We start from the raw sequence: 10439 nt of genomic DNA on the forward strand, positions 1-10439 counted from the left end.
AGCTCAGCTCAGCTCAGCACAGCCCAGAGGCTGCTCCCTACAGACCGTGTCGCTAACGCCACCAAGTGACTGTAGTGTGGAAGGGGAGAGCAAGCTGATGGGGAGAGCAGTGACAGTCAGCTTCTCTCTCCTGTGACCTCCAGGAGCACATCACCGCCCCCCCAGCTGCTCCCCATCCTGTCTGGGCTGCTCTAGGACCTGCACTCAGTCTCTGTGCAGGTTGTAGAGCAAAGATGGAAACTGTCAGGACCCCACATGCCCAAAATTCCCAGCAGCATCACTGCCACATGTCCCTGCATGGCCCTAACCACTGTGGGGCCATCCCACAGACCCAGGCAGATGCCTCCACTCAGGATGGGCTGCATGGCCTCAGGGCAGGAGCAGGAGAAACCCTTGGCAAATTCCTGCAGCCCCTTTGCTGCATCACTGCAAGTACCCCACAGCTGTAATCTCATCAGCCAGGGAGCAGCTCAGGGCTGGGGCCAGAAATCAGCCCTTGGCCAGCCACACCAGGAGGGGACCATGTAGTGGTACCAGCACGCTGAGAGGACTGGAACATGTGTGTTGTGAGGAAAGGCTGCAGGACCTGGGGCTGTTTAGGCTGGAGGAGGCTGAGGGGGGATCTCATCAACACTTACAAGTACCTAAAGGGTGGGTGTCAGGAGGATGGGGGGACACTATTTTGCTGTAGTGTCCACTGACAGGACAAGGGGTGATGGGCACAAGCTGGAACACAACAAGTTCCAATGGCACAGGAGCAGAAAGTCCTTTGGTGCTGAGGTGAGGGAGCCCTGGCCCAGGCTGCCCAGGGAGGGTGTGGAGGCTCCTTCTCAGGAGGTTTCCAACCCCACCTGGACACGTTCCTGTGCCCCCTGAGCCAGGGGAACCTGCTTGAGCAGGGGCTGGGGCTGGATGAGCTCAGCAGGACCCTTCCAGCCCCCATCATCCTGGGATTCTGTGATTCTATGTTTTTCTTTCTTCTTCCCTTGCTCTGTAAACACTCCTTCCTTGACAAGCTGCACTTCCTTGTGGCCACGGAGGAGGAAGAAACACTGGTAAGCTGCTCATCCCTACCCAGGCTCTACCCCCAGCTGATGTCTGAGTGGGATTTGTGAAGGCACCAACACTGCACTGCCTGCAGACAGTCCCCATGATACACAGAACACATCTGGCTGCAGGGACCCAACACACAGATGAGGTTTGGGGCTGGATTTTAAAGGACTGGGTTGGAAAAGGTGCATGTGTGCCTGCAAAAGGGGGTGTGATGCCTGGAGAGCTGCTCAGAGCTGCCTGGATGCCCATCTGCATCTCCAGCCACTGATGGCTCAAAAAACCCCTGGGTTTGGAGCATATGTGGTAAAGAGAGAAGCAGGATAATGCTCCTCTAAGGTGTATTCCCATGCACTGAATAGAACAGAGCAAACTGTGAGCACACAGCCTGGCTGCTGCACAGGGCCCAGTTCCCAGGAGCAGGCTGAGGTCCCAGCAGTGCCATCACCACAGGGGCCCTGGCACCTACAGCTGACAGCAGCCCACTAAGAACCAAAGCACTTGGAAGCTGGAATAAAACCATGAGCTGCCTGCAGCACATCCCTCTGGGCCCTGGTGCCTGAAGGGTGGATATGCAGAGGCAGCTCTGGCTGCTTTTGCCTCCCCCAAAGACACAAATGCAGTCATCTGAAAGCCAGCCCTGGTGCCACACACTGTGCTGGATGCATCTGGGGGCTGCTGGATCACTGCATTGCCCTGTTGGCACCTCTACACCAGCCTCAAATGGGTTCCTTTGGAAATCTCACCACTAGGTCCAAACCAGACCCCTGCTCCAAGGAGGAGTGTTTTTCTGCAGCTGGGTTAAATAGTCCTTCCCTTCCTCTGTATCAATCCACACTGACATCCAGTGGCTCGTCAGGATGATTGCAGGCAGTGTGCCTTGTGGCTAGCCCTGGACAGACCTCCCTGGCTGGTGGCAGGGTGCCTGTTGCACCACAACCTTTCATTAGGGTCTCTAGGAGCTGCTGGGCCACTGCCATTGGGAAGCAAAGTCCCAAGCCAGGAGAAGCCCTGTGCTTCCCAGACTGTCAGAGCTCTCAGGCAGAGCCATGCCTCAGTATTTCATTGAATCACATTGGTTGTTAAAGCCCTTGAAGCTGCTGCAGTGCCAGCCCTGCCCTCACCCTGCCCAGCCCAGCACTGACCCACAGCCTCAGCACCTCAGCTCCAGGGCTTTGGGATCCCTCCAGGGCTGGGCACTCCCCCAGCTCCCTGGGCAGCCCATTCCTGTAGCTGTGAGGCTCCTGACTTTACCTACCTGACCCACATCAGCTGCAGGTCACAATTAAGGCATGCAAGACCCTTCCAGCTGCTCTCTCCCAAACATAAGGCTCAAACCTCACCAGGGGACTGGGATCAACCTCCTAAAACATTTCTGTGAAGCAACAGGAGCAAACAGTGTCCAAAACAGCACAGGCAGCACTGTCCTATCCAAGCCCCTGCACAGAGCAGGGAGGAGAAGCTTCGCTGACTGACATCAGCACCTCCTAGAAGAGACATAAATCCACCATGGCAGAGCTGTGGGAACCTCTCATGAAGAGCTCTGGCAGCTGTTCTCCCATCTCCAGCCTCCCCTCACCTCAAGCTGTGAGTGTGGGGTACCCATCCTGCTGGGCAAAGCCATCCCTGCTGTGCTGGAGGCTGACAGTGCTGTGTCCTGCTGCCAAAGAGGGCACAGAGACCTCTGGGCACAGGCACAGGTCCCTTGGGGAGCTGAGCTGCCCACCCCAGGGCCTCAGATGTAGAGACTGAGGGGAAGGGCAGCCAGGGAAAGCATCATGCTGGGTGATGCAGCAATGGGCTGAGATGTGAGTGACAGCCCCAGCACAGCCAGATTTCAGGGACAGTCAGTCAGTCAGACTCCTGGCATCAGTCTTGCCCCAGAGCTGAGTCTCAGGGACCATAATTCATGTCACAAGCCTCCTCACATCTCTGTTTCTAGAGCCATCAATCACACCCATGGGCAGACAGCACTTCTGATCTGGGTTTAGTTAACCCCTGCCTTGCTGGGCTTGCAGCTGTGCAGATCATCTCTGGACTGAGCCAGAGAGGGGAGGGTTTACTCCAGATACCCTGTGGCTGGGCTAACAGAACCACAGCATCACAGAATGGCAGAGCTTGGAAGGGACCTCTAGAGATCACCTAGTCCCTGCCAGGCAGCCAGCCCCATGCTTGGGATGCACTCAGAGCCAAGGAGACACACAGGGCCCCCAGAAGCAGCACAGCCCTTCTCCATCCTGTCCTGCCCTGCCCCAGCCAAGGGTGGCAAATGCAAACCAGGTCCCTGGTGCTTTGACCTTTACCAGAGGTATCACAGTGTCCCCTTCACCCTGCCAAGGTCAGTCCTCTCATCCCCCAAATTGGTGTGTCCATAGCTGAGGTTTCTCACCTGGCTGCCCAGGAGAGCAAAAGCCCATCACCTCCAGCATCATTCCCCCTCCTCTCCAGCCTCCTTTTGCCTTTTTCCCTGTCCCCAGCCTGCAGGGAGATGAAGACAGTTATCCCTGCTAATGTCTGTACAATCTTGGAGAGGGCAGGGATGCTCAGGGGCTCAGCATCCAGCTGAGAAAAGGCAAGGCAGGGAAGCAGCAGCTTGCAAAGTGTGGGCTTGTGCCTGCAGAAATATTATGACAAGGGATCTCTTCACAGAGCTGCTTTGTGCTGAGATTGTGCACAGCCTGGAGAAGTAACAGCCTGCACACACACACACACACACACATCAGACACACACACCCCTGCACAGCACACACAGCCCAGCCTGCTAAAAAGGTGCAGGAGCAAGGGGAGAGTAGCCACTGCTTGTCTTACCTTTCCTGGAAGAAGAGAGAGGAGGAAGAGGTGGAGGAAGGGGATTGGGGGGGTTGGAGCAACTTCAGCCTCTCCTGCTGGTCCCACAGCTGCCCACAGCTGGGCTTGGGGGGCAGGAAGGGCAGCAGAAATCCCGAAGGCGACAGGCACGGCTTCAGGCTGCTTTTGTCTCTGAAAGACACGGAGATAAGGAGAGAGAGAGAGAGAAAAGGGAGGGAGAGAGGGAGAGAGAGCAAGCGCCAGGGCTTGGGCTTGGAGGGGGGAGCGCTGCACGACAGCCACCTCAGCAACCTGTGGCATCCATCCTCCCTGGGGACCACTCCACAGGGCTGCGATGCTGCGGTGGTCCGTGGGGGTCTGGGATGGGGCTGGGGGCTTACCTAACCGCCTGCAGCAACATGTGCTCCTGTGGGGAAGCTGTTGCCTGAGAGCTGGGGAGGGTTTCAGGCTGCCAGGAGTGAGCAGCCCGCTGGCAGCCAGCCGCTGAGCACACGCTTCCCGGAGCTGTTTGGGTGACCATCAGTGAAGTGGAGACGTTTGTTTTGGGAGGGAGGTAACCATGACAATCACCCCATACACACACGGCTGGCTGCTCCCGAGCCTCCTCCCCTCACTCCTTTCTGCTTCCAGGGGAAGGGGCAAAGCCCACCCAGGCAGGGGAGATGCCCCTGAGATGGGCACGTTGGCAGAGGAAGGGGGATGCCAGCTCGTCTCACCCCAGGGTGGCACGTTGTGGGGATGGGTGAGACTTTCTGCAGCAGCTGCTGGGAGGAAAAGAGCATCTCCCTTTCATCACCTTCTGTCCTCCTCTTGCTCTTTCAACACAGGAAAGCATCCTAAAGCCCCCCAGATGAGGACTCATCACCCCTCACTGACCTATTCTGCAGCCCTAAGCCAAAACTTCCCTTGCAGTTGTAGCCATCCCCATCTCAGCTCATCCATCCTTTCCAGGCACATCCCAAAGCCCCTCAGAGGGCAGCCCCTGCAGGCAGGAGCTCTAAAAGGGACCCTCCCTGGGAGCAAAGGAGAGTGACAGTGTGGGATGTGCCTGTGCAGGATGCAGTCCCTGCCCTGAGCAGCTTACACTGAAACACAGGAGAAGGGACCTGTAGATGAAAGGGGAAACTGAGGCAGCAGGAAGGGCATGTGTCCCAGGGCAGAGCTGGGCACTGAGCCTGGCTCAGGGCACACTAAGGGTAAAGCTTCTCCTCTCTGCTGTCTAAACATGGTGCTAATGCTCACTAACATGGGAAGCATCACCCTGGAGAGGAAAAGCTCTCTGACTCAACAGAGATCTGCAGGACAGAGGTTTCTCCCTTCACTTTGTCCTCAGCAGAGACATGGAGCCACTCACAAATCTGTCTGGTTTGAGTGTCCTCACTGCAGCCCCATCCCTGGCAGCAAATCCAGCAGGACAAGCCCCAGATCTCACCCATGGGCCCTGCTACACCACCTCCTCTCCAGAACCCTCACATTCCCTTCCCAGCTGCAGCTCTAACATTTTCTCAGCCTGTGTTGTAGGAGGACAGGGGTGACCAGACACACAGCATCCCTAACAAACCATCAGCTCACCAAGGCCAGCCTTTAGGAGAAATGGTGAGAAATCACAAGCAGAGGCCTGGCTGAGAGTCTTTTCCCTCAGCTCAGCTCCCAGGGGCAGATTTAAGCTTGAGAATGTATGGCTCTTGCTAGACAAATAAGTCAGCCACCCAGAAACCCACGTCCCATGTTTCCAGTGCCTGGTAAAATGTTTGCTTACTAAGGTTTTTGGCTCCTATGAAGCAAATAACATATGTCAGGAGAAATGCTGGGACTCACACCAACAAATCTGGTTGCTGCAGCATATTTATTTATCAAACAGAGCAGGGTCTGGCATGGAGGCAGCTGGGAGAGCTGGGGAGAACAGAAACAGGAGTTGGTTTAGGGGGAACTTAGGACAATACAAGGGGAGAGCTCATCAGCACTTATCAGTGCCTAAAGGGTGGGTGTCAGGAGAATGGGGGGGACACTTTTCTCTGTGGTGCCCAGTGATAGGACAAGGGGTGATGGGCACAAGCTGGAACACAAGATCCACTGGCACAGGAGGAGAAGCTCCTTTGGTGCTGAGGTGAGGGAGCCCTGGCCCAGGCTGCCCAGGGAGGGTGTGGAGGCTCCTTCTCAGGAGGTTTCCAACCCCAGCTGGACACGTTCCTGTGCCCCCTGAGCCAGGGGAACCTGCTTGAGCAGGGGCTGGGTGAGCTCTGCAGGACCCTTCCCATCCCCACCATTCCACGTTGGTGTGATTCCATGAACTGATATCTAGCGACAAAGGTGAGGCTGCATTGCCAAAAGCATCGATGTGGTGCTCAAAAATGCTGCCACAAACCAAAGTGGCTACCAGGGGCTGGTGTTTGTTCCTCCTCATCCTCTCCAGACTGACCATGCCTAGGAAACCCTGCTGTCAACAATGGGCACCTCCTCCCAGCTGAGAACGAGACAGGCTGCAGCATGAGACAACATTTGAAGGAAGGCAAGTTAAAAATAGAATCTGAGCTCATCAAAAGTCCCACCTTGTGGCTTAGCCAGCCAAGGTCAGATGATAGCTGGGGGTAAGAAGCACCTCAGAACCTCGAGGTGCTGCAGAGGAGTATTTCCAGTCCTGATTCATGCCTGGGAGCAGCCCAGGTGAGCTGTGGCCCCAGCTCGAGGGCATGCAGTGGCTAAGCAGGGCTGGCTTTCCCAGCCCTTGGATCACTTGTTGTTCAGCTCACCCATGCTTTGATGTTCCACAAGTCCATGAGCACAGCACGTGCAGGGCTGCACACTCCCAACACTGCCTGTGTCAGGGGGCTGGGAGATTCAGGCCACACAGAAAAAGCACCAACCCTAATCCAAATCTCCTGCAAAGAGCATTTAGCATCATCTCCATGTGCTGCTCTCTACCTAAATGTAGCTTTCCTCAAACTGGAATGCTCTGAGGAAGAACAATGAATCACCCTGTGGGGTGCTGGTGATGACACAAAGGGATGAGAGAGGGCTGAGCAGGGACTGCTCCCTCCTCTGAGCAGGTGTGTGTGTAGAGAAGGAGCCTCTGGCATGTTTGTTGGGTGGGTAAAGACCACAGCTCATTCCAGAGCAACTCCACAGTGCAAAATCCACCCTCCTGAGATCACCAGTTCCAGCACAGCCCAAGTCCACCACTGAGGGGGATTGGGTGAGGTTGAGTTAAGCTATTTCATTTACATTATTTGACAGCAGACTCTAGGAGAATCCAGGACCTTGGTTGAGTGGCTGAGCATGTATCTAAGAACCTGTCCTGCCCTGGAGGCTGGGGGAGAAAAGGCTTTCATCATGTACAGAGCATGCAACATGGAAACTCCTGCAGCTGCCAGCACAAGCACACCTCAGCAACAGCCTCTGACACTCCAAAGTGCCAACACCTTACTGCAGCTAAGGGAGAGGATTGGAAAGGAGGGCTTGGGAAGATCCAAGAAGGCCAAGGGCAGCCTGGCTGGGCTCAGCTCTGGGGTGGCAGCAGGAGCAGGGCAGGGATTGTCCCCTGTGCTGGGCCCTGGGCAGGCTGCAGCTCCAGGGCTGTGTCAGTGCTGGGCCCCTCACTCCCTGCCACAGGGACACTGAGGGGCTGCAGCGTGGCCAGAGCCGGGCACAGAGCTGGGGAAGGGGCTGGAGCACAAGGGGCTGGGGAGGGGCTGAGGGAATGGGGGTGTTGAACCTGGAGAAGAGGAGGCTGAGGGCAGCCAGCAGCACTCTCTGACACTCCCTGCCAGGAGGCTGCAGGGAGCTGGGGGTCAGGCTCTGCTCCCCAGCCATGAATGACAGGACAAGGGGCAATGGGCTGCAGCTGCCCCAGGGGAGGTTGAGGCTGGAGCTGAGGCAGAACTGTTTCCCTGAGAGGGGTGTGAGCCCCTGTGCCAGGCTGCCCAGGGAGCTGGGGCAGTGCCCAGCCCTGGAGGGATCCCAAAGCCCTGGAGCTGAGGTGCTGAGGCTGTGGGTCAGTGCTGGGCAGGGTGAGGTGAGGCCAGGGCTGGGACTGCAGCAGCTTCAAGGGCTGATTCCATATGACTCTATGACCCACCCACAGGTGACACTGCCAACCCACTGGCAAGTCTCTGTGTTGCCTATGCCTCAGTTTTCCTGTCTCTAAAACAGGTCTAATCCCACTTTCATCTCTCCACTGGAGGTGTGTGTCTCTGCAGAAAACCAGTGGGAAGCAGGAGCACCTCTCCCTCTGCAGCTACAGTGCCCATTGGCCTCTGGGATTATTTATTTTTACCCTAATTAATGAATTAATTAACATCTCAGATGTGCTTTTGGCTGCCTGCTCTGCTCCCATTGACAATCTCCTCATGTTCAGCCCCTGCATTCAGCATCTTCCTGTGCAGCAGGAGGAGCTGCCATGGGGGACAAAAAGAGCCATGATGTCACCTCTAGAAATAAAACTGCCAGACCCTAAAGTTGGCTGGGACACAGGAGGGAAGCATTGGATGAGAATATCATCACAGGGTTTGGCTGGAAGGAAAAGAAACAGCAGGGAGGGGTTGGAAGTGAAGGGCTCAGTCCTGCCTGTGCTGATGCATCAATACCAGCAAGATTGCAGGAGGTGTGGACAAGATTGCTCCTGCACAGAAAGAAGGAAAAGCTCTGATGGCAAGTTTCATTCAGGCTGTGGGAAGAAATGAAGTGTCAGTGTCTTCACTGACAGGGATGGGGAATGTCCAGATGTGGAAGTAACCATTGTGTTGGGAACTTTGGGCTGACACCTAAGGGATGAGCCACTTTACTAGTCCTGCCAAGGGCTGCTCCTTCCACATAAGGCTCAAGGAAGCACAAGCACTGCACCAGGAACAGCAGCCCAGTGAGGAAACCCTGCAGGCTCTGCCCATGCTTCTGTCCTTTCTGCTTTCCCTTTTTGTCACCTTCATTCCAGGAGCTTCAAAGAACAGGTTTGATATTGAGTCTGAGGCAGCTCCTGCCCTAGAGTGAGAAATGGGACACAAATGACCTTCCTGTGTTCCTGCCACATCCACACCCCCATGACTCATTCTACAACCACACTGCTCACCTACAGCTCTTCCAGAGACAGAAAGAGCTTGGAAATGTCAATCTCTGTGTGATTTCCCCCCAGCCTCAGCTCCCAAAGGGACTGTTACACGGGAAACATGAGCCCCCTGCCCACATCAAACAGGGGCCAAGGCCCCACATCTTGCAAGGCATAACCTCAGCCCCAGCCCCACACCAATACAAGGACTCAGACTCCCTGCCAGGCAGCACAGCAGACCCACACCATACAAGACATAACTTGACCCCCAGCCCCATACCATGCAGGAGCCCTGGACTCTAGCCCCATACCCCACGAGGTGCCAGATTCCATGCCAGGCAGCATGGCAGGCTCTGGCCCCAGCCCCACACCATGGCATCACAGCATGGTGGGGGTTGGAAGGGACCTTTAGAGCTCATCCAGTCCAACCCCCTGCAGAAGCAGCTCCCACCTAGATCAGGTCACACAGGAACGTGTCCAGGTGGGGCTTGAAGAGCTCCAAGGAAGGAGCCTCCACACCCTCCCTGGGCAGCCTGGGCCAGGGCTCCATCATCCTCCCTACAGGGCACCAAGCCCCACATCATGCAAGGCATAACCTGACCCCCAGCCCCACATCACAGAGCAGGCTCTGACCCTCAGCCCCACACCACACAGGGGACCTGGGCCCCAGCCTCACACTTTGCATCACCTGAGCCCCAGCCCCACACCATGCAGGGGATGAGGCCTCACACTTTGCAAGGCATAACCTGACCCCCAGCCCCACACCACACAGGAGGCCTGGACCTCAGCCCACACCACACAAGGAGGCAGACTCCATGCCAGGCAGCGTGGCAGGGACTGACCCCAGCCCCACACCATGGCATCACAGCATGGTGGGGTTGGAAGGGACCTTTAGAGCTCATCCAGCCCAACCCCCTGCAGAAGCAGCTCCCACCTAGATCAGGTCACACAGGAACGTGTCCAGGAGGGTCTTGAGCTGCAAGGAAGGAGCCTCCACACCCTCCCTGGGCAGCCTGGACCAGGGCTCCATCATCCTCCCTAAAGGGCACCAACCCCACATCATGCAAGGCATAACTTGACCCCCAGCCAGACATCACAGAGCAGGCTCTGACCCCAGCCCCACACCACACAGGCGCCAGCCCCACGCCACACAGGGGACCTGGGCCCCAGCCTCACACTTTGCATCACCTGAGCCCCAGCCCCACACCACGCAGGGGATGAGGCCTCACACTTTGCAAGGCATAACCTGACCCCCAGCCCCACATCACACAGGAGGCCTGGACCTCAGCCCACACCACACAAGGAGGCAGACTCCATGCCAGGCAGCGTGGCAGGGACTGACCCCAGCCCTACACCATGGCATCCCAGCATGGAGGGGTTGTAAGGGACCTTTAGAGCTCATCCAGCCCAACCCCCTGCAGAAGCAGCTCCCACTTCTAGACTCCTAGATCAGGTCACACAGGAACGTGTCCAGGGGGGTCTTGAGCTGCAAGGAAGGAGCCTCCACACCCTCCCTGGGCAGCCTGGGCCAGGGCTCCATCAT

This window comes from Colius striatus, chromosome 21 (assembly GCF_028858725.1).
Source record: "Colius striatus isolate bColStr4 chromosome 21, bColStr4.1.hap1, whole genome shotgun sequence".
NCBI lineage: Eukaryota > Metazoa > Chordata > Aves > Coliiformes > Coliidae > Colius > Colius striatus.